The sequence below is a fragment of the Macrobrachium nipponense genome, chromosome 3 (assembly GCF_015104395.2).
Source record: "Macrobrachium nipponense isolate FS-2020 chromosome 3, ASM1510439v2, whole genome shotgun sequence".
Taxonomy (NCBI): Eukaryota; Metazoa; Arthropoda; class Malacostraca; order Decapoda; family Palaemonidae; genus Macrobrachium; species Macrobrachium nipponense.
Window position 1 is genome coordinate 56,321,140 of NC_087202.1, and position 23,815 is coordinate 56,344,954.

General features: G+C 37.4%; 2 long non-coding RNA genes across 3 annotated transcripts in view; one reads left to right on the forward strand and one right to left on the reverse strand.

The window, feature by feature from the left end:
* Positions 1–15,634, forward strand: part of LOC135222204 (uncharacterized) — a 17,903-nt gene extending 2,269 nt beyond the window's left edge. The window contains exons 2-4 of one of the 2 annotated variants that reach the window (XR_010316209.1): positions 10,488–10,625; positions 11,023–11,136; positions 15,496–15,634. This is a non-coding gene — a long non-coding RNA (uncharacterized LOC135222204). Of the gene's footprint in view, positions 1–10,487; positions 10,626–11,022; positions 11,215–15,495 lie in introns of those variants that run through there. The other variant, XR_010316208.1, reaches the window with a different exon arrangement.
* On the reverse strand, positions 15,549–22,963 carry LOC135222205 (uncharacterized). Its single transcript, XR_010316210.1, has 4 exons — positions 22,836–22,963; positions 21,272–21,375; positions 15,751–16,783; positions 15,549–15,686 (listed from the first exon to the last, which is right to left on the reverse strand). It is a non-coding gene; the product is annotated as an uncharacterized LOC135222205 (long non-coding RNA).
* Between the last annotated feature and the right edge of the window lie 852 nt (positions 22,964–23,815).

The following is a 23,815-nucleotide window of genomic DNA, read 5'->3' on the forward strand; positions in this document are numbered from 1 at the left end:
GTTACTTCGTTGTCATTGCACAGTGGCAGCGGTGGGTCTTTAGTAGTGACCCTCAAGTTTTGCATTTATCTTTAATGCAAGGAAAATAATGGCGGGATTCCTAATCCTTTGTAGAGTCCAGGTGCCCATCAGTTTGAAACTTATTGGTAATGACAGCTATACCTGGTTAAGTGGGAGATACGGCAAGCATAAGAGCAAGTTTTAGAATTCTGGAATTAACATATTTACTAATGGTCAAAGTGATACTGGTCAAGGTGGTATTGCAAGTTGAAGATGGCCAACAAATCGATTGTTATAGATTTTATTGGCCACATCATCTGTGAAAGTCTGAATGCTAATGACAGCATAAGATGATTCAATTTGATGTAGTTTAAAAGTGTATTCAAGACAGCAATGGAAATTGTTATTATGGAAGCAAAGTGTACGACAAGTCTGGAAATCTCTTAAATCTCTGCATGTTTCTTTTTTTAAAAGTCTAGGCAAATAACAAAGGAACAACTTTATTTCAACGGTTCCTCAAAATACGTAATTCACGTCTAATGAAGATTTTTAATAAAATGGTACCGGGTCGGATATGAATAATTATCGAACAAAATTCAGTCGATCCTATTCAAGCGAGAATGGAATACACGAAACTTCGACTTTCATGTGAAGGGCTGTTCATGATTCATGCCTTTGAAATCAAGATAAGTATATTCAATGGTGAAAGGCACCCAGCCCAACCATAGTAGGGCTCTTCACTTCATCCCTTGAGACTTGAGTCCGGCTGTGCAAACGTAAAGCAAACTACTTACAGAGACCTTATCTGGCATCTAGTATTACGCGTCTTTAATTTGTTTGACAAAATTTTTTATTTACCATTTTTTTATTTTTCATTTTCAGAAGTAATTTTAATTTGAATTCGAACCCGAAATGAATTTGATTCAATAATCCGAGTCTTCGTCTTAGGATTTCAGTTTCAACTGCAAATTTAGAGAGAGAGAGAGAGAGAGAGGTGGGGGGAGAGAGGTGGTGGTGGGGAAAACTGAAAAGGGCCACAGTAAGTTGCTGTTGGCATGTCGTAATCAAAAATAGCAACTAAATAGTGAAAATTGTTCTAAGAAACTCATAGCAGTTCCTTGCTTAACGATTTCAAGTAGTTCATTCTACCAACTTTTCCGAGTATTGACTGTTCGTGCATTTGCTCACTTGATCTAATCTTGCTCCATGATCATGAAGGCTGCTGATTGTATGAATTCTTTAGATATTACCCGGATGTTGCTTTTGTGGGTGATTGGACTTTGACGAAATAATTGAACTGAAAGACATTCTTTCCAAAGTATAAGTGCTTAATCGCCTAGTTTCCTACGAGAATACTGAACCTATATTCGGTACATTATATCAAATATCCATCTGTTTTGAGTTACATTGTAAGAGCCGAATAAAGTTTTAGCATGATCAGTCATATTGAATTAATTTCCACTTACAGAACCTAAACATGGACTCGCACTACCACATTCTGTCCTGAGCTAACTCCTCAAGCCTACCTCTATCTCTTCTACCAAAGAGCAATTCACTTTTTGTGTATCTCGTACTATTCCCTGTCTTCAATACACATTGCCCTCTTGATTTGAGACTGCCTTGACGAAGTTACGCATTTTCAGCTGACGACTGAAAATGCGTAGCGGGCAAGAGGGCTTTCGAACTGGGAGAAATCTCCCAGTTCGAATCCAAAGTTTCAATTTTCCTCTTACTTTGATTTTTGTTTCCACTCTTCTACTACTTTTAACACAGTTGCTCAACCTAGCTGTCCTCCCCTCTTCACTAAAACCTTCTTACAGGTTAGGCAGGGGCTGGGCTTCTGCGCATTGGCTTTTTTTTTTTTTTTTTTTATCCAAATGGCGGAGACTGTAGAGGTTTGGTCCGCCTCTAGAGTATGTTTGGACCCTGAGGATGTTGATATGATTTCATACCAATATCTATCGGGGTGGAACTACCTATGGGGGACTTGCCTGTGGAATCCGGGGAGGTATAGTCTCTACGGTAGGACTCTCGGCATTCTATCCAGTCTGCCCTCTATTGTAACATGAATGGGGATGATTGCATACTAGTTATAACCTCAGTCCTATCAAGCGGATTTTGCTTACAATTGAGCCACTCATGTTATGATAGAGCTATCCCTTCGGGGTAGGGTAGGGAGTGGACATGCGGGAGTCAGTCTGTGCTGAGTGTCTTTGGTGAGAGAGGGGTTGGATCGGGGGGCCTGGTTTTCTGCCTGATTTGCAGTAGATTTTTCAAATTTCTATTGAAGGATTAATGATTAACGACCCTATAATAAACTCCCCCGGACAATACGACCTCCTGACACTACCCTTCTCTTCGACCGCTGGCACGAACAAGGACAATCCTAAAGAAAATTCAATTGCACAGAAGACGACCCATGACAAGACCTTGAATGTGGCTATGGAAAGTTCTAGCAGTGGTGAGAGAATCCTTTGTTGATTCTCGCTCCTCAGATTTAAATTATTTTACATTTATGGAAATGTTTGAAAGGTTTGGTGAAATTAAAGTCATAAAGTATTGTGAAACTTAAGATTTTGCATTTTGGAGGGTTTGGATTGAGTTTGCTACTCATAAGAATGCCATGAGTGCTTTTAAGTGTTCATCTAAGGAAAACTTAAAATGTATATTAATTCATAAAATCCCCCAGAATATTGAAGTAGATTCCTTTTATCCAGCTAGGGTCAGTCAGGAAACTAAAGATGGGAAACGTAAGGTGAGGACACCTCTACCCGCCAACTCTGATATTACTAAATTTGGAAAGAATAGTTTTTTGGTTCATGCAAAGTCTTATAGACAAGGTCACATGATCTCTTAAGCCAAAAAATACTGATATGATAAGAGGTCAAACCGCACTAAAGTTTTAGTTATGCCAAGGTAGTGGTATTCAGTCAAAACCTATATGAACTGTCTGACGAGAAATTGCTGGAAATGTGTGATGATAAAGTGTGGAAGATTTGAATTTCAAGGTTCCAAGGTCAAGAATGATTATTTTCACTTTTAATAATGATCAAGTTCCTGATTATGTATATGTTGACAAGGAGAGATTTCGTGTTAGACCTTTTAAGCATAGACCACTCCAATGCTTCATATTTTTTGGATAAGGTCATTCGTCAAAGGTGTGTACTAGAGACCAGTTATGTGCTGCCTGCTCCTTACAAAAGCATGAAGGCGAATGTTCTAGCCCAATATTATGTATAAATTGTAAGGGAAATCATAATGCAAGGCATAAGGAATGTGAGTCATTTAAAAATGAAGTGGTAGCCATAGAGAAAGCTCATGCTGAACATCTAAGTATTGGCCAGGCAAAAAGTTTTGTTCTCAAGACCTCAATATAGTGGTGTAGTAAAAAGTGCAAAAACGAATAAAAAATATCAATCTAGGATGCCAACTTCAAAGCCAAAGCTTCAGCTATCCCCTTCTGAGCTCGAAGTACATTCAGAATCTCCGCCTTCATCCAAGAAGGCTCCTTTGTCCCCTCCCGATGGGCCTCCTCTGGAAGGTCTCTCGGGCTTCTGGTGTAGAAGCCTCACAGGTAGGTTCGCTGCCTGATCTGGGTATGTCCCAGAATGAAACCTTGTTCAGTGCACCTCATAAGGCTCAGGTGCACGCTGCAGAGACATTGCCTCTTAGAAATAAGGCACCCCGTACTCCTTCATCATTTCCACCTATATCCCCACACCATGGTAGGATTCCCAAGAGAGGAAATAGCAGGTCTCTTGAGGATCTGCCAAGTTCCTCTACGAAACAAAGACCAAGTCTTAACAGACCAGCCCATTCCAAGTCCGAAAAGTAATAAAAAAAAAATCTAATAGTAAATAATGGCTCTATGTCAGTGGAACATATGAGGTTTCCATTCAAACAGAGAACAGGTCCAGCTCCTTTTTAAGGAGCATAATTTAGCTGCCCTTTGTTTGCAAGAGACCAAACTAAGTAATGTTTCTCCTAACTCCGGACAGAACCTTATTTTTCACAGATCTCCACTACCTGTAGGTGAACGTGCTCATGGTGGCACATGTTTTATTGCGGCCAAGTCATTACCACAAAAAGTTATCCAATTAGACTCGATACTGCAAGCTTGTGCAACACAGATTTTCATCAACAAATGGGTCACTCTGTGCTATCTATCTAGAACCTGGCCTAGAAACTCGATTGATGGACAGAGCTGGCAATCCAAGACAATTAGAGGTTGAAGTTTGGTAATCACTTTTAGACCAACTACCTCAGCCTTTCATTATGATGGGTCTATTTCAATGCAAAACATATTTTGTGGGGAGAAGGTAGGTGTGATCACCGTGGGCTTATAATTAAAAGATTGTTAGTTTGCAATGATGTAGTTTTAATGAACGATGGTCCTCCTACAAGGTTTGATATAGCCCATAACTCCAGTTCAGCAATTTATCTTACAATATGGTCGTTGTCATTACGATTAGACTATAAGTGGTCAGTGGATGAAAATCTCTATGGGAGCGACCACTATCCAATCCATATATGTACAAAATACACCCTCCCCATCTTTACCCAAATGGAAGATAAAGGAGGCAGATTGGCAGCTGTATGAAAAATCTACCAAAGTCAATCGTAAGGACAATGAATTTCCTTGCCCCTCTGCTGCCTATGAATATCTCGCTAGTGTAATGATTGGAGGGGCAATGATTTAAATTCCTAAAACAACAGGGAAACCCCGTCGTCCACTGGTACCTTGGTGGAATAGTAAATGTGCCTTGAGTAGGAAAATTGCAAGAACTAGTTACAAGTGATATCGAAGACGTCTTGTCTTGATTAATAGAATAATATAAAAGAAAAACCTCCCCAAACAAAAGTTTCTAAAGAAGCAAGGAAGGATTCCTTCGTTGGGTACATATCAGAATTAAAGTATAACTCGCCACTTTCTCTGGTTTGGGATAGAATCCATGAATTAATAGGGAAATTTTCCCCTTCTCCCTTACCTATTTTGAAAATCAACTTGGTAGTTATATAGGATGCAAGAGAGGTGGCAGAGGCCTTTGGTCGGCACTTTTCAAGCATTTCAAGCCCCAGTCACTACTCCCCTGAATTTCACAATATTAGAAACACGACTATAGTTAATCTGCCTGTTTGTACTAACCATTTAGTATTGTCGAATTCGAATATGCCTTATCTTTGTCTTCTCCAACATCACCTGGAGAAGATATTATTTATGCAATGATTTCTCATTTACCTCTGGAGTCAATAAAATTCTTTGTTGATGTTTTCAACGAATTCTGGTGCTCATTCAAGATTTACGAACGAATGGTGAATTTTCGTCTGATGTGGTTATTAGAAACAAAAAAAGCCTGTTGTCGAAGAGGCAATTTGGCTTCCGCAAGAATAGAAGTACTTTGGACCCCTTATTATGTCTCACACATGAGATTCTGAATGCTTTTGCAGTCCAAAATCAAACCTTTGCTGTGTTCTTTGATCTGGAAAAAGCATTTGATACTACCTGGAGGGCTGGTATTTTAATGCAGCTGGTTGAATGGCGTATTGGTGGCAATATGTTTAATTTTGCCAAAGACTTCCTGTCTGACCGGTACCTTCTCATCAGAGTATCTTCAGGAAGAAGGCATTCCACGAGGGAGTGTGCTTAGTCCAGCCTTTTTTAATATTGCTATTAATGGTTTACTTGAACATCTCCCTGTTGAAGTAACTGGTCAAGCATTCACAGATGATGATATGTGTAGTAGAGCTACTGCAGTTGAAGCTTGCACTAAAATTCCGATTACAATTAATGCTGCTACTACCTGGGCTAATAGTAAAGGTTTAAAATTTTCTGCTGAAAAAACTAAAGCTATATGTTTTTGTAGAACACGAAGAAGGGAAGAGATTCCAACCTTATTTTTAGAAGGTTTATCTTGTTGTATGAAGATAGTCAAATATTTAGGAATTGTTTTTGACAAAAAATTGACTTATGCTGAATATATAAATGAGACTTCAGTAAATGTTAAACAACGGTGCAATATTCTTAAAGTTGTTAGAAACCTGAATTTTGGAGCTGACCGTACTACTTTATTAAGAATTTATCAGGCCCTATGCTTGAGTAAGATTGATTATGAATCTCAAGTTTATGGCTTGGCATGTAAAACCTTGTTAGGCAAGCTGGATATAGTACACAATATGGCATTGCGTATTTGTACAGGTGTTTTTAAAACATCTCCTGTTGAGAGCCTTCATGTAGACTGGTTTTCCTCCTCTTTTCATTCGGAGGGAGGATCAGGGTCTCCGATATTTGTCACGAGCACTAACCTCTCAATCTAATCCAAATTTTAAGTATATAAAATATCCTGTTGACAGAGCACCAACTAGACCTACGTTGCCTAAGCCCCTTGAAGTTAGATTAAACATTAGTGCAAGAGAGGCAGGCATTATTCCTCCACTAGTTATGGAAACTACATTTTCTAAATTCCCTCCTTGGTGTAGGCCTCCTTTAGATATTTGCCAAGTTAAAGACAACAAAAAGATCAGTTCAAGTGTTCAGCTTAAAAGTAGCTTCTTGGCCCGTAACTCAATTGCTGTATACACAGATGGGTCAAAATCAGCAAATGGAGTTGGATGTTCTGTCATCGTCGTTGAGAGAACAATTGAAAAAAGCCTCCCTATTAAGTTCTCAATTTTTAATGCTGAGATTTATGCTATTTTTAGCGTTTTGAAATTTATTTTTAGTACAGGTAGCACTGGGGACTCTTATATTATTTATTGTGATTCCCAGAGTTCCCTAGCTGCACTCCAGAAGTTGATGCCATCTAATCAACTTGCCTAAGAGGTGCAGGATTGGCTGGTCCTCTTGCATTCTCGAAAACACATCAGTGTGAAGTTTTGTTGGGTTCCCTCGCATGTGGGAAGTCGTGGTAACGAGCTGGCTAATACAGCCGCTAAGCAGGGAGCTTCCTCCCAGGCTTCCCACTCTGTGAGGGTTCCCTGTGAAGATTTTAAACTTTTTATTAAATCATTGTGTAGGACTTAAGTGGCAGAATCACTGGTCTAACTTAAATAGTAATTTAAAGCTGAAATCGATCAGACCTTCTGTTCATCCCTGGTCACCTTCTGTTCGGATGGATAGAAGATCTAGTGTAGTTTTAATGCGCCTGCGTATAGGGCATACGTGTTTAACACACAGGTATCTTTTAACGAGTGGAGCAGTGAGGCTGGTTCCTCAATGCTCCAATTGTATTGTTGGCATTACAGTGAGGCATATATTTGTTGACTACCCTCTTTATTTTAATCATAGACGTCTGTTTGGTTTCACCAACAAACCTTTGTCGGATATTGTAGGAGAGGGTGCTCCCGCAGAGGAGATTTTTAAATTTCTTAAAGAAATCCACTTGTTTTATGATATTTAATTGAGTATTTTAATATGAATTTGATTTTAATAATTTGGATTAATTATGTACATATCCCTGTTATTAGTAAATATATCCAGTCGATATATATGCGCTGAATGGCCTTCGGCTCCGTCGCGTGGCAAATGACCACAAATTTTATAAATTCAATAAAATTCAATACACATGGCCTAGCCACTTCCAGCATGAGAACCTAACACACTCATTAACCGACTGCACCCCGTTACTTCTCTAATTCAGTCATTTGGTATCCTATCCCTCCAATAAATACCAATAATTAACTAATATTGTTCTGAGCGCCAATCTTAAACATACAAGCCTCAAATCTCTCATTTTAACAGCCCATTATTGTATTGGAGTCTCCAATACAAATCAAAACATCATTTCTAGCAACCCTTCATATTCCTTCCTGCAACTTTCCATAAAATGTCATTCATCAGGTGCATCATTAGTGGGTGGATAACATACAGACTGATGTTACTATGATTTTACTTGAGCCCTACGTACAACAATAGCTTGCCCATAGGATCCCATTCACATAGAGCCTTCTCTGCCTTCTGTCCCAACAGCAATCCTACTCTGATAATACGTTCATCCTGTCAACCAGAGGTCAACAAACAAATTCACCAAATCCAATTTATTGATTGCAGTTAATCTTGTTTCTGTTACAGAACATGTCATTCATAACTTAGAAAAACTGCAACTAGCTCTTCAAATTTGCTATTCTAATTGAACCTTCTCACATTTCACTTGTCAATTTTGATAGTACTTTTAGCATGAAAAAAAAAAAAAATTAGGAGACCATGAGATTTTTAGCACCCCTGCCAAATTAAGGTCTGCACCGGGATGGGGGCCATTCCTCTTTTGTCCGTTAAGGTTTCCTTGGCCAACTACATGAACGAGTCTGAAGCTTTTCACAATTCTTAGTATCACTTTTGACTCAAATCTAACTTTTTATAAACATATAATGAAAGTTTCAGCAAATCCTGCACGAAAGTAAGGTATCGCTCGTAAGGTATTATATTTATAATAGTGATAAGATCAATGCAACCTATTACAGGTCATTTTTGTAATCCCTTTACTAGAATACTGTTCTCTGTTTGGATGTCTACTTATGCCAGAGATTTCTCTCTTTTTAAATAGTGTTTCGCAGTGGTAGGTTTCTGTTTCCTAATAGTAGTAGTTATGACTTGGACCGTCGATTCACTGAACAGCACCCTCAGTATGCAGTAAGTGTGCCTAAATGTCGAAATCCTCAGTTCTAGAGGTCCTTTATTCCTGACTGTGGGGTTGAGGAACAGATTCTCATAAGTCGTGCAATTTGCCCTTCAGAAGATATAGCGAAGGCGCAATACTAATACTCTTATTACATTTTAATACATTTTTATATATTTGTTCATTCGTTCATTTTTTTAAATAAAAGGGGTCTTTCTGTATTTCTCTCTACCTTGTCACTTCTTTCTAATGAACACACATTATTTGGAAGCTTGAATTTCAAGTCAATGGGCCCTTTGGCCCTGGGTTTGTTAAATTTGAACAGTTTTCATATTCTGAATAATAATAATAATAATAATAATAATAATAATAATAATAATAATAATAATAATAATAATAATAATAATAATAATTAATAATAATTAATAATAATTAATAATAATTGAGTAGTTTTTCCTTTAGTTTCTTCGTGATTGTCTTAACATTTGGTTAACTGGACTATTACATTTGAAATCGCATGAAGAAGCTTTCCATATTTCAAGCTGAAAATCGATTTTTCATAAGAATATACGTATTTGATCCGACTCGAGAAGTCTGTAAAGGACCCATAAATAGATTCGGTGACGTTGCCAAAAGAATTTTTTAACTAGTCCTTTTTTTTCTTGGTAGAGAATTATCATAGAATAGAGAGCGATATCTAATATAATTGTCTTCTCTTGGTAGAGAATTATCATAGAATGGAGAGCGATATTTAATATAATTGTCTTTCTCTTGGTAGAGAATTATCATAGAAAGGAGAGCGATATCTAATATAATTGTTCATTTATCTGTCGGCCTTTTTTTTTTTATTTCCCTAAAAGTCTGCTACTTGTTAAGATATTATAGAGTACATATTCTTTTTTCATTCGATGATGAAAGCCTCTTTCCATTTTGGGTAAATTAACTCTACTTTAGTACTTGAAATAGAAGAGAGGTTAAGGTCAAGGCGCTCTTCACGTGCCGTACTCTATCGCATTCCAGGGCTTGCCAACAGTTCTTGTCGGGTCTGCTATAAACTAGAAAAAACACAGGATTCGAAATTTCAGCTATTAATGAAATTGACTTTACTAGAAGTTGAGAGAGAGCTCTTCTGTGTTCGAGATGTTTGATGGGGGTGAGGAGAGGAGACAAATGGACAGATTAAGGATTGCTAATGGATTGACCTCTGGTTGGGTAGTTTGGAAACAGAACTGGCTGATGATGTGGGTGATGTGGTAAAGTGTATTTGGGCCTTGTTGAAGTTCCTTAAGTGGCCTTCCCTGAAGAAAATTATAAGTAAAAACGTTGAAGATGAGATAAATCTCGGGGTTTTGTCAAGAATAAAGAATGTATTTTTCTTTTCTCGATGGGTTCATAATGCAGTTTTCATGCTTGAAACTCTTAAAATTATGTTAAATATTCTTGGAGATAAGACCTATTTAAGTCAATGGTAATTTATTTAATATGGAAGAGGCGACTATGAAAGCCTGCTTTCTATGAACATGCTCCGTAATTACATACTCGACTAGATCTGTCTATGCAGGTTTTAGATTTGTCAAAAGCCCGACATGGTAGATGGTCCATCATAGTTATTAGTGGGTGGTCGTCAGGTGCTCATGATTACAATTGATAGTGCTTTATACAAAGCGTGAATCCAAGCCCCTTTACTCAAGCTATATTTGATTAGTCAAGTAAATAACGTGATTTCACATAAGGAAGATATCCTTTGAGAATATTCAAAGTGAATTTTCAGCGTGACACAGCCGAAATGATTCTCAGCATCTCGTTGTATCCATAATGTAATAAAGATGGAATTATAGTTGAAAGCAAATGCATGATATTTTCATTCTCTTCCAGTTGAAGCCTTCTCGAGAACCTGGGATGTGGTGAAGACGCACAAGATGTCGTTACTGAAACACAAAACAGACAGCAGCTATCAAGTGACGTAAAGGATGTGTAGAAATAAGCTTTAGGAAGTGGTTTCATTCCAGCATGGTAAGTTATATACAAAAATGTTGCTGATTATTTTTTCGGTGTTCTGGCATATTCCAAAGTCCCACTTAATTTGAGGCGTAATATTGCACCATATCATGAAATTATTAACACAGTTAAAATTAATATGCTTATTTTAAAACTAGGGTAAAATTAATATGCTTATATTAAAACTAAGATTTTATGAGGTACACTGATCGTATATTTCAAAATGTTTGTAGATTAATGAGAATGAGAGTGGTTATAGCTTCTAGAATTGCCTACGTACAAAAGCACGAACGTAGACGAGAAGTATGCTTGCTTATCGTGACAGGTTTAAGTAAAGTTCCTGAATTCCTCAAAGTAAATTTGCCTGTAACTGTATGTATAAGAATGTTCTGATTTAATTTTCGATTTCCAGATAAACGATCCTCGAGCGAGAGACAACATCCCTTCATATGTGTGGAACATAACTGCTATATCAAGTTTCCATCCTTGGACGAATGTTGACGCCTAGCACAAGAATTTACCTCAAGTAAGGAATATCTATATCTGTACTGATTTATTCATATTGTAAACAATGTCGTATTCATAATACAATTATTGCAGTTTTTCTGAGCTTTCCTTTCACCTTGTAACCTCTGTATTTGTAAATGTCGACGGTGATGGTACTTACACATATAAAGACTTAACAAATTGACTTATGTATAGATGAAAAAAACTCTAACATTTTTTAAAGCAGTATAATTTGCCTTAAAAAATCAAAGTTTACAGAAACAGAATTAAGTATTTGTTTAGGTATTAGCTAACTCTCTTAAGCATGTGACCGTTTTTGTAGTTTGGGCACAATTGTAGATGTTTAAAAAATTCCAAACAAAATCATCTAAAGTTCTTTAACTTGTTCGGGGTATCGAATCACAATTATGCATATTTTGAGCAAGTTGTTTTGGTAACATAAGCTTTTGTAACAAAGTAATTCCACTGAAATTAACATAAAGGGCTAAAGTTAGAATTGCAGTGTAAAAAAAAAAAAAAAGCAAAATTTTGATTTAACCTAATCTACCTGGCTTCTATAAAACCGTTGTTTCAGTGAAGGTCATAATCGCTTCATTGTTACTGTGATCAACGTTATAATGCCAAGTTTCTGCAGTCAGAACAGAATGAAAGATTTATGCTTAGTGAAAACTTACAGGCTAATCAAATACTAAATTATCATCTGCAGAAATTGTTGGAAGCCAATTTAAATAAGGGGAGAAGTTGGGGCGAAGTCTAAGGGCTAAATTCAACTGTAATTCGTCCGTGATATTAGAATTGGCACTAGAAAATAACCCCTACCAAAACAGTTATACAAAAGTAGGCCCGGAAATAGAATGGTAACGAAATACGAAATTTAGGCCATGGCCAAGCAACTTACAACAGGAAAAGAACATATAGTCGAATTAGTCTAGTAATTAAAAAGGTAATGAAGTAGACTGTCGAATTTTACTTCTTATATTCATAGGATGTGTAAATTTGAACGTTGAGAAAGATTCTGATGATTGGAAGGGTATAAGGAAGTGATTGGCTGCCCTTGAGCAGTGCCCCTTTGTGAATTTCGTTTCGTTAAATAGTATACTGTAGTGGTGTTCAAGAAATGATTCTTCATCTGTATCAGTGTTATTAGCCAAGAGTTTTTTTTTGCTGTGGAATGTCTTTCACAGGCAACTGAATTTCATTATTGATGATTGTCGTCTTTCTTTACATTTCGAAGAAAGTTAAATTGATTTGAAGAGTTTTCTCTTTGTCCAGTATTTTGACCGGCCTAAAATATATATAAAGGAAGCTAGATGTTAAAGTTAAGGAAAAAATCAGCATTAATGTTAACGTATGTGCCTGCATTTTTAAGACGCTTCTCTCAGTAATTTTTAACTTATTCTTTAACTAACAATACAAAAGGAGTCAAAGTGCTTTGGTTGGTCAACTCCATCGAGGTCGGTAATCTTGTTGCAGATACAAAGATATCATCATCATCATCGTCGTTTATATCAGCTTTTCCATTGAAATGTTCAGACGTGGAAGGGGTTGCTCCACTCCTCTCTGTTTGGTACAATTTTCGACTGTTCCACATCTGACCTATCTCCTTTTTCCACTACTTATTTCTTGCTGCCTACTCTTTATTGCTTTTTCAACTAACTTGAACTTACCACACCTTCCCATATGTCCCAAACTATGAGTTATTCTACAGTCTCAGGACATCAATTACAGTATCTTCACATTGCACTAGGACAATGAATCTTAGCATAATATAATGATGCCTTTTAAAGTCTTCGTTATACTTTTGTCAGCGCCTGTGTTTCTGCAGCACTGAATCAACCATGTCTTATGAATGCATCATAAGACCTTGCTTGTCTGATAAGAAGTTATTTTCTTAGCCATCAATACAATGGCTCTTATTATTCTTATCAATACCACAATACTTCCAAAGAGGGTAGTGTCCCCATGGTAACAGGAATGATTTACCACTTCCAAGAAGAGCCTTCTAACAACAAAAATGTTTCCCATCCCCATCTCTTTCTCTGTTATTGTTCTTATGTATCGTCAATAAGAGTCCTTTACTAGTACCTTTTGCGGTCCTGGGCGTCTCTTTCTATACCATCTTCCTTTTTTAAAATTACAAACTCGTCTAATTCTTCCGTTACCTGTACATAGCAGATACCATGGACCACCCTTTTGTACCCCTATATGTCTTACGTCATTAATATGATAAGTAGAAAAAGTCTTTGGTTAATTTTGGCGGACACAAACATTTACATTTCATTCTTGGACACACCTGCTACTGTCTTCCCCTTGTTTTGTGGTAGGGTAAATATGGTTAGCTCACCAAGAGTTTCTTTGATACTCCCTCCGTCTTAGCAGTGTCTTTTAAAAATATTTTTGGTGTTCCTTAACTTCTTAAGATCCACAGATTTGTGGAATAATTTCCTCTTTGCTTGGTACGATCATGCAGATGCCTCATTTAAGATCGACTGTCGTTCACATGTTTCTCATATCCTTTACAAATGCTTACCATTTTACCCTCTCATATTCTTCTGATCCTTTCCATTTCTTCATCAGGTTTTCCTATAAAGTATCTGTGATCTGGTCAGCTTTACAGTCACTGGTTCACTAGATGTTTTTAAGAAATTATTATTCCGAAAGGCCTCGAGGGATTTCCATTTATCATCCTAAAGGAACTGTCTGAAAATTAATGATGTATTTTCTGTTGGTTCCTCTATCGTGTAGCATCCTCTGGTTTTCATCCATTAAAATTTTTGTTTCCTCTCCTTTTCCGCCTTTCCCTCGGCCACATTGCTCGTTATACTACACCGAATGGTGATGGTAAATTGAAACTGAAAAAGCGGTCAGCAATTGTTATAGAACTAGCTCTGGGCTTACTCTGCAAGTTAGTTATCTTTCCAATTATTTTTTTTCAGTCAAGATAGACAAAATACACACGCTACTATAACCGGTACTCTGGGCTTTTAAGGGGTTGGAGTTAAGGGCCTCTATACCTATAGTATAAAAAGCAAATGCAGTAAAATAGTTATGGTATTCCCTGCTCGGTAACCAAAAGACTAATTGTCTCCCTTGTGAAGAATGACTCGGTAGTGTAAGTAGTGTAAGCCGTAAGCCTCATAGGCAGCAGTATACAGATTAATATATGTCTGCATTGTTTACTTGCATGTTCTGCCACCATTATTATATAACTCTCTCTCTCTCTCAAAGGTATTTAGATTGTAATGCCCAAAGACACGTAGTTCTTCAAATAGAAATTTGTAAGCCAGTGACTCACTGGCTGGCTTACATATTTGAAAATGGATGTAAAATCGTAGTTTACGACAAGAAGTAAGGATCCATGTAACGATTATATTACGGAAGGAATGATTCTAATGCAAGGAAATGACGAATACAGTTTTCCCCTTAGGAATTTGATGGGCTAATTTCGGTCTTTGCTTTAAAACTCCATAGTTTTAAAACAGTTTATGAAGCCTTAAAATCTTCTTAATGTATTGTAAATTCAACAGTTAAGTTTGTTTTATTAACAGTCTAAAATTTCCTGTAAGGCATTATAAATTTACTCAATTGCCTCAAAGGGCAAATGGAGTCTGGTATAAATAAATTAACTCCAAAATTTCATTATTATGCGTTAAATTCTTGCATTTTTATTATTCTGCGTTAAATTCTTGCATATAATTGAAATACTGATGAAATCTCATCTTGGTTAGTTTCACTGACCGGTATAGTCGACTACTTTTAATTCCTAAAGGTGAAGTCGCACTTCTCTCGATTAACATAACCATCATCTCCTATGCTTAGTTTGTGAAATACCTATTGTTCCGAATTAAGAGGTCAGAAGCAACATAACTTTGATTTGTCCAGGGTAACGTTACAGTAATGTTACGTTTTAATATCTATTTTGCTCTGTAATTCAGTATTTATCCAAAGCCTACAAGTACTAGTTAAGTGCCATTTTGTCACTGTCATATTTTTTAATTTTGTATCTTAAGGCCATCGTTATACTTTTTGTAATATCTATATTTTGTGCTCTGTAATTCAGTGTTTATCCTAAGCCTATTTACTAGTTAAGTGCCACAAAGTATATTGTCCAATCTTGTTAAATAGACAAGCATTAATAATAATGTCCTTAAGTTTCCTATTCAGCACACAGCTCCTTTTATCACTACTATCACTTTTATTTCTTGTAATGTAGTATCTCAAGGTCGTGGTTATTCTTAGTTATACTTTCGTGCAAATTTTCACTGAATCCTACGAATCATGTTTGCCGTTTAACAGCGGTGAGGCAAAGGAAATACCGTGCAGAGAGTAATTAGCCAGCTTTACTTAATTAGGTTAGCAGGAATGTTTTACTTTTCAGGTGACCGAGTCTACAGTCGACCGACAATCGCCCGGACGGAGAGGAGAATGTAAGGGACGTCATAACCTTCTTATTGAAGTCGCCACCTCGTCCTGACGTTAATGAACTAGTTGGCAAGTCCAGACGTTAATGAACTAGTTGGCAAGTCCAGACGTTAATAAACTAGTTGGCAAGTCCAGACGTTAATGAAACTAGTTGGCCAAGTCCGAACGTTATGAAACGTATAACAGTTGGCAAGTCCAGACGTTAATAAACTAGTTGGCAAGTCCAGACGTTAATAAACTAGTTGGCAAGTCCAGACGTTAATGAACTAGTTGGCAAGTCCAGACGTTAATGAACTAGTTGGCAAGTCCAGACGTTAATGAACTAGTTGGCAAGTCCAGACGTTAATGAACTAGTTGGCAAGTCCAGACGTTAATGAACTAGTTGGCAAGTCCAGACGTTAATGAACTAGTTGGCAAGTCCACAGAGAAACAATTCGTCCGGAAGGACGGGGAGGGAAATATAGAGACGTCACAACTTTCGTAGAGATGGCACTACCTTGTGCTCGCTGTAGAGAGTACCATTAAAAAAAATTACTAATACTTAAAGAATTAGTTGGCAACTCTGGTACCTTTACATGTACCAAGTAACGTTCCATGTAACATACCATATTCCAAGTACCTTTACATATACATGTAACGGAAGTACCATACTCCAAGTCTTGATCTGTAGTCTTTGATTGTTTTTCTCTCTGGTAATTGAAATATAAGGACATTTCAGACAGTTTAGATTTGAAGAGTTTATTAGATTGAAAAACTACCTTAAACTTCACACAGATTGGGAAAATCGCCTCCTGGACCTGAACCTTAAACTTCACACAGTAATCTCAGTTCCTCTGGCGCTGTACTTTTCCACGGTCTTCCCTCTTCCCTCTTCCGGTAATCTCAGTTCCTCTGGCATAGTTCTTTTCCACGGTCTTCCCTCTTCCCTCTTCCGGTAATCTCAGTTCCTCCGGCGCAGATCTTTTCCACGGTTCTCCCTCTTGCAGTAATCTCGGTTCCTCTGGTGCAGATCTTTTCCACGGTTCTCCCTCTTGCAGTAATCTCGGTTCCTCTGGTGCAGATCTTTTCCACGGTCCTCCTCCTTACAGTAATCTCAGTCCCTCCTCTGGCGCAGATCTTTTCCACGGTCCCCCCTCTTGAAGTAATCTCGGTTCCTCTGGTGCAGATATTTTTCACGGTCTTCCCGCTTGCAGTAATCTCAGTTCCTCTGGCGCAGATCTTTCCCCGGTCCTCTTTCTCTCCCCCTATAAAATAGATTGATCTCATTAATATGATGTTAATAATAATCTTTAATATGATTATCTTTAAATTTTATCTATACATTTCAAAAGAAAAAACTGGGTCCTTAAAGAACATGATAAAAAATTATGTACTTAAACCGGATAAAAAACAAGAAAAGAACAGGATAAAAAAAGACCCTTTTTACAGCGTAATAACCTAAAGCAAAAAACTGGGTACTTAAAAAACAGAATACAAAACAAGACCCTTTTTTACAGCGTATTCAGTACCGATCTGTAAGAAAAGCACCGAAGCCTCCCTCGCCAAGCCTTGTAATAGATTCTAAAACTGCGACAACCAGACCATAGAAAGTTGCAACCGACCTTAGAGTCTAGCATGAGAGGCAACAAGTGCGAACAGAATTGGGTCCATAAAAATTGACTTGAAACATTCGAGCAGTAGTTAATTTAAAACGTGACCAAGATAACACGCAAAAAATATCTTTGAAAAATATAAATCCAACTAAAGCAAATCCAGGCTGATACCATCCGGAAATGCTTTGCTAATACCATTCTATAATGAGGGAAGCATTTGAAATAGACAGGAATAGGGTGGACAAGCTCCAATTAAGGATGATGGGTGGCCGCTGAACGTATGATTGTGTACGACGGTAGCGAGTGCCAACTTAAGCTCATCAATATCGATGTCGTAGTCATTAATATGTTTTAAACCCTTGGTAACTCTGTTAACCTGATAAGCAAAATTAATCCTTATGTAGCTGACCACTACTTAACGATTACAAGAAATCTCTTAAAAATGCCATCGAAATTCTTGAAACATGCCGATTGAAAATGTTAAGCCTATCACTCAGTCCATACGCATGCTGCCATGTAGCTACACGACTGGCTCGGTATTCACGCCAAGGAAAACTGCCAGAAAGTTTCCTAATCACCTTAATGTGTCTCCAGTGCCGGACTAAAACTGGTTCAGGGAAACATGCCTACCATGTAAAGGACATGCATTCTGTAGCGAGCTTTAAAAACAAACTATTTGAATGGATATCAGTATTGAAACAGTTAAGCTTTATAACCCGAATATGTAGTTGGGAGTAATTTTGTAAGAGTACAAAAAATAACAAACCGACCTCCAATCATTTTAAAAACATAAAACGATGAACAAGTTACAAGTCATAGAAACCAGGTATCATGGTAACTTTTAATTCGTACATTTGAAAATAACCAATTAATGCCCAGACCTAAAACCAAATTGTTGCACCTCGAGTGTCAAACTTTACATTTCTAAGTCAAATTCTGCGCTACGTATGGAGGCTGTCTCTCAAGTTTATTCATTTCTGGCCCGGTAATTCTTGAGATGGGAAATTTTAAATGACCCACCTATTCTAACTATTTCGATTTATCTCCCTAGAAAGTGGGCCTAATGTGCAAGGTTAAATCACATTTACACAATGTTTTGCACTATGCTTCAAGAAATCCAAAATGCGGAAAGTTTACGTTCTAAATGGAAAAAATTTGTTAAATTCACCAGACCTCATAAGCCTTTCAGAAAATTATAAACCAAAACCGAAATGAAAGCACACCCACAAACATGTACATAGGTTGGCCAAATGAAGATGGAACGACGGAAGCGCCATTAGAAAAGGAAGTAACATCGAAGTACGGGAAGGGGTAGTCGCTGAGGACCTGAACCAGGCGGTATTCCAGTCTTCAGAGGAAGTACACCAGTCAGAGGATACAACGTATTCAACTTCTGACCCCATCATGCTGAAAATTGACATGCAAAAGTATGACATTCAAATATAATGGAAGATCGAATGCCATATCTACCCGAGGCGACAATTATATGACAACGGCCGAAAGCAAAAGAGAAGGAACTCCATGGTGAACACAACCATAAATCTGTGGACTCCAGAATATATAACAGTCAGTTCCATAACATGAAAATTGAATTAATGATTGGTACGAATAACTCTCTTCTTTATGAACTTTGTATGAAAAGGGGAAAACAAAAAACATTTCGACTCCGTACAAATCGGTTACGCGAGATTGCACCTCAACACTATCACACAACCTCATGGGGAAACGGAGGTTACCTCGCCGAGGCCCTCTGTGCCATGTCAATGTCGATGTCTAATATGAGAGAGAGAGAGAGAGCTACCTAAATCAGAAAGTGCAACACCTGGGGTTCGGTCAACACTTTAATAACCCCAAATTGATGATGAAAGCCCATATTTATAACCTATTGCATTTATAATAAGTTAAATCCATTCAATGCAATTTAAAATTTTTCATCCATTCAAAAATATACAACACTGACCGTTTGTATTACTGTGAGATGCCAAGAAACTAATTCATATTATTTCAACGATCTTCGCAATGATTGGTGCTTGAGAAATAGCATCGTGAAATTTCAAAAAGAAATGAGCCAAAGCGAACACTCCGGACCAAAAGCATTACCATTTACAACCGCTTCTGAAGCCGTGGCCTCATCTAGTCCGAAATCTACCTAACAAACACAATAGTGTCAATGCTTGTTATGTTAACTTAATACTTATTCCATAAGTTAGGAACTTTGAGGAAAAACAACTTGCTTCTTATAAAAATCGTAATTTTACTAAGAGGAAAGTATGGAACAAACTATGGGGAAAGGTATCCTTGAAAATAAACAAAGAATCCAAGCGATAGGTCCTAAACCAACTTATTCAACATCCTGAAACCTCCAGTGAGAGAGAGAGAGAGAGAGAGAGAGAGAGAGAGAGAGGAGAGAGAGAGAGGAATTTAAAATACAGAACCCAATAAACTTTGAATTTTAAACAAGGGACCATACGAAGTGAATTTAATGCACGTTGCGCTGTCATCTGAATGTCAAGTGCTGACATGAACACGTTTACAGTTTTTTTTTTCCGTGGGGGGCGTGGGGCGCATTAGTTGATTAACTTTTATGATGAGGATTATATACCCTTCATCGTATCTTGAGCCTGCCCGCTGCATAGTAACTTTTTGGTAACCCATAGTGTAAGCTAAAGCACCATACTAACGTTCTATGTGCAAATAGTACTCAGGCTTTTTACAGTGTACTGTATGGATACAACAGTGAATGAACACCCGTGTAAAATGACCTAAATGATTATTCCATCTCAAATAAAAAAAACCGAAATTTGTACCACGTCAAAGATGTTCATGCTGTTAAACGCACACTTGGCCCTTTAATCTAACTTCACTGATGTATTGGGGATTACATATACTGTGTATAACTTACAGTTCCAGAGGATTGCTGTCAAGTATTTTTGCTTCACACGAAAAACAAAAATCTCTACCTTGTGTTTTGAGAGAGAGAGAGAGAGAGAGAGAGAGAGAGAGAGAGAGAGAGAGAGAGAGAGAGAGAGAGAATGGTAATATTGAGAAACGTTTGAAATACGTAGATACTACATACAAAGCTTGCAGTAAATTAAATCCAAATTTCCCAAAAACACTGATGTGCTTCGATACCATGGATATTCACGTTCTTGGTACAAACTGTCTATAATCTTGGTCAAAGCTTAATTCCAAACTATAACCTAAAATAATTCCATTCAATAATCTCTGGAAAGGGCGCAATGAATTCTGAAAAGCAATTATAAACGCTCCCGTATGTACCAGGAAATTCCCCCGCACCAGTTTAAAACTGCAAACCAAAATCAACACCATTATACTAAAACTGTTGGGAGAGAGAGAGTGTCCCACCAGTGTATTGCATTATTAATATATATTAAGCTAGTAACTACAATTCATTGTACTAAGCATCTTTAAACGTGTTACTTCACTTGGATACATACAATACCTACTTACCATTTGCCTAATAGCATAAAAATTACCGAAACCCCAACCATCAACAATACGAACTTCAAACCAAAATCATCTTCGTCATTATAATCTTAATCATCATCATTATTATGGTAGCCAAAAGAGACTTCTAGGTTATTCCCAGGCTGAGGCTCCCGAGACCCGTCAAAAATATTTGCATTAGGGGAAAGTGACAATTGAAGAGGCTGGTCAGGACAGACAGGTGCCATGACTCAGACACAGATCTCAGGAAAATCACGAAGCAGACGACCAAGAAGGTATTTAGGGCCGATGAGACGCTGCAAAGACCCTCAAGTTATGCCGACCCCCCAAAAAAGGCCCCCCAAAAAATCTTCTAATATTTTAGTCAACTTGTGAACCAACAGAAAACCAAGGCCGGCCCCCAAACCCCACCACCCCCAAAAAATCTCCTTGGTAGAAAGAATGAAGACAAACTCAAGTCTAAATTATTAGATAAAATTATGGATGTCTTGTGGATTTCCAAATTGTACCCCCAAAAGTTATGAACAGTAGACAGGATACTGCTACATAAAAGTGTTTTACAATTCCTAAATAATACGAATGGAACCAGAATTCATACCTATCTGTTCCGAAGAAAATGACTAACAGACTTTTTAATATGTAGATGAAAATAAAAACCTGAGGAACACTTGCTTTAGACAAACTTGTTGGCTGTGGGTCGTATGAATAATTTCCATCATCTTTGGCCGATGATATTGCTAGAGAGATGCGCAACTTCCATTACGGGCATCATCATCCTAAAATGAAAATCATAAAGTTTAAGAAAGTGAAAAACTAATAACAAATACACAAATAAGAGCAAATAGCACATGCGAGACAAGATTATTCACGGGGTATAAACCGGCGTCGTTACTCTTCCTATACGATTAAACTGCTCCCCGGTAACTATAATCCGCAAACTGTAGTTCTAGGCAATAACTCTGCACTGACTGCAAGGAATGTTCCCGCGAATACGACAGCCACTAGCGATTGGGGCGTCAGATGTACCTCGTCGTGTTTAGTACTAGTCCTTGGAGGTTAAATACAGTCGACCCCCCAAAACTAATGGTAAAGTCTTAATAAGCAACCCAAATACTAATGGAAACTGCAATTTCCAAAGAAATGAACCAACGCAGAGTTATTACCTAGATCTACCAACACTTTTTCCAAGAAGTCGAAACCCACGCCAAACCCACAAGGCAAGGAAAGAAAGTCACAATAGGTCATTGATTACATTTGTCAACGAACTTCAAATGCAATATTTCGAGCACAAAAAAAAAAAAAAAAAAAGCAGAAAGGCAGTTATCCATAGTCATTTGATTATATTCCTTTTAGTAAAAGTGATTGAAAATGTCGTTGCATTTTAAACCATAACAATGGCATGTGATACTTTTTTTTCTTCTGCTCACTGCCAGGCATACTGAAAGACAAGCCTCCATCCCACTCCACCAATTTCACCCATAATATCTCTAGATACGCGTTCTAATGATGTTCTGATGATGTAGAACTTTACTATGTAGTCATTTCACGTAATTCAACTTCGGCTTAACCAGGAAATCTTAACAGTGTCACATGAATAAAATTATGCTACTGGGAATAGCACCTACTAAGTTACCTACAGAAAAACAAGAGAATTTGCTGAATTAACGTGAAACTTCGGGAAGGGGAGAGAAATGCCCATGCCCGACTTGAGCACTTATTGACTTATGAGTGTGGTTGCAGAGTCGTGCTTTCACACAAATAAAAAAATAAAATAAAACAAATAAAAATCCTGATTCAGGTGCACCATGTTGTATAAACGCACGTATAAATGGAAACTACAATAGTATACGAACTACTTCCTAAGCAAGAGTGCGCTGTGTCATAAATTAGAATCTTTTCCCGCCTTACCCAAGTCCTGCCAATCACAGACTGAATATTTCACAACTGATTAATTAACACTTTAGTTATTTGTTGCAAATTTCTCGGTTTGTTCCACGCTTGAAAACTCATGCCACTAATATTGTTTTTAAAACAGAATTTTACCCTCAATTAACTACAACTGACACGCTGGAACCCCTTTCGGCTCTAAAATAAGACCGATTCTCGACAATCATTGTGTTAATTGGAACACTGAGATTCTAACCTAACAAAATTTTAAATGATTATATATTCAAGAAATAAATACCAGCAGTTAACCATAATTTGCACAGAATTGCTGTCACGATAGGTTACTTACTGAATATTGCGGAAACGACAGTTACAAACAGACGGCTTGCAAATACCGTCACGTCTTGTAAATGGCTGCCTACGAATTGCTCAAAGAGTCAACCAAGATTTTCTCTTGGCCAATCAGAGACCTCCACCTCACCCAAGAAACCTTATCTATCGTCTTCTCTCATAGGCTGAAGCTATGAGCTTTTGCCAATGGATGGCAGACTTTCAAAGCGATTTCCCCGCTGGTTAGTAGGACTAAGCCCGACTTCCAAATAATTTTTTCCCCTCAAATGGTCATTGTCACCTTCAATATCTAGGGAATATTCCATAAACAGGCAGGTATTGAGTGATATACCTAACAAAATTCATGAATAAATTGACTGACATAGGTAAAGACAGTAATAATTTGAAAAAAAAAATCCCTGAAAGGATTAACATACAGAGGATGAAGCAGCTCTACTTATACTTTGGATAATGTGCTGACAGTCATTACGAGTAAACCTATTTTATCTGGGAGCAGCCATTTACTACTTTTGGGGGATGGGATATAACAATGAATTTACAATCACGCTTGCTTTAACTAGGAAAGCTGGTATTCATTCTACCAAATAACAATATTAATTGCCATAATCGCTAGATTTTGGAAACATAAAAATGATTTTCATAAAGCATATAGACGTTCCGTAAACGTTCCTGAGGATAATTAATCCTGAAATAACCCTTACTTCCTCAGAACATACCCTGCCATGTTTAAAGGACGCAGTACGTAACACTTCGCTAAAAAATCAACTATTAGAAATAACTGAAGACTTTCTTGATGAAGCGAAGGGTAAGGAATTCTATTTTATGTTATTAATGCGATCTCTGGGAGAAACTCCAGAGTAATCATTAATTCCATAATACTCAAAGGCTACGTAATTATTGGTCTGGAATGTACTTGGATAAATACAAAACGAATTAAGTAAAAAGTAAATGTCTATTGTTTCAGTTTCCAACAACCAC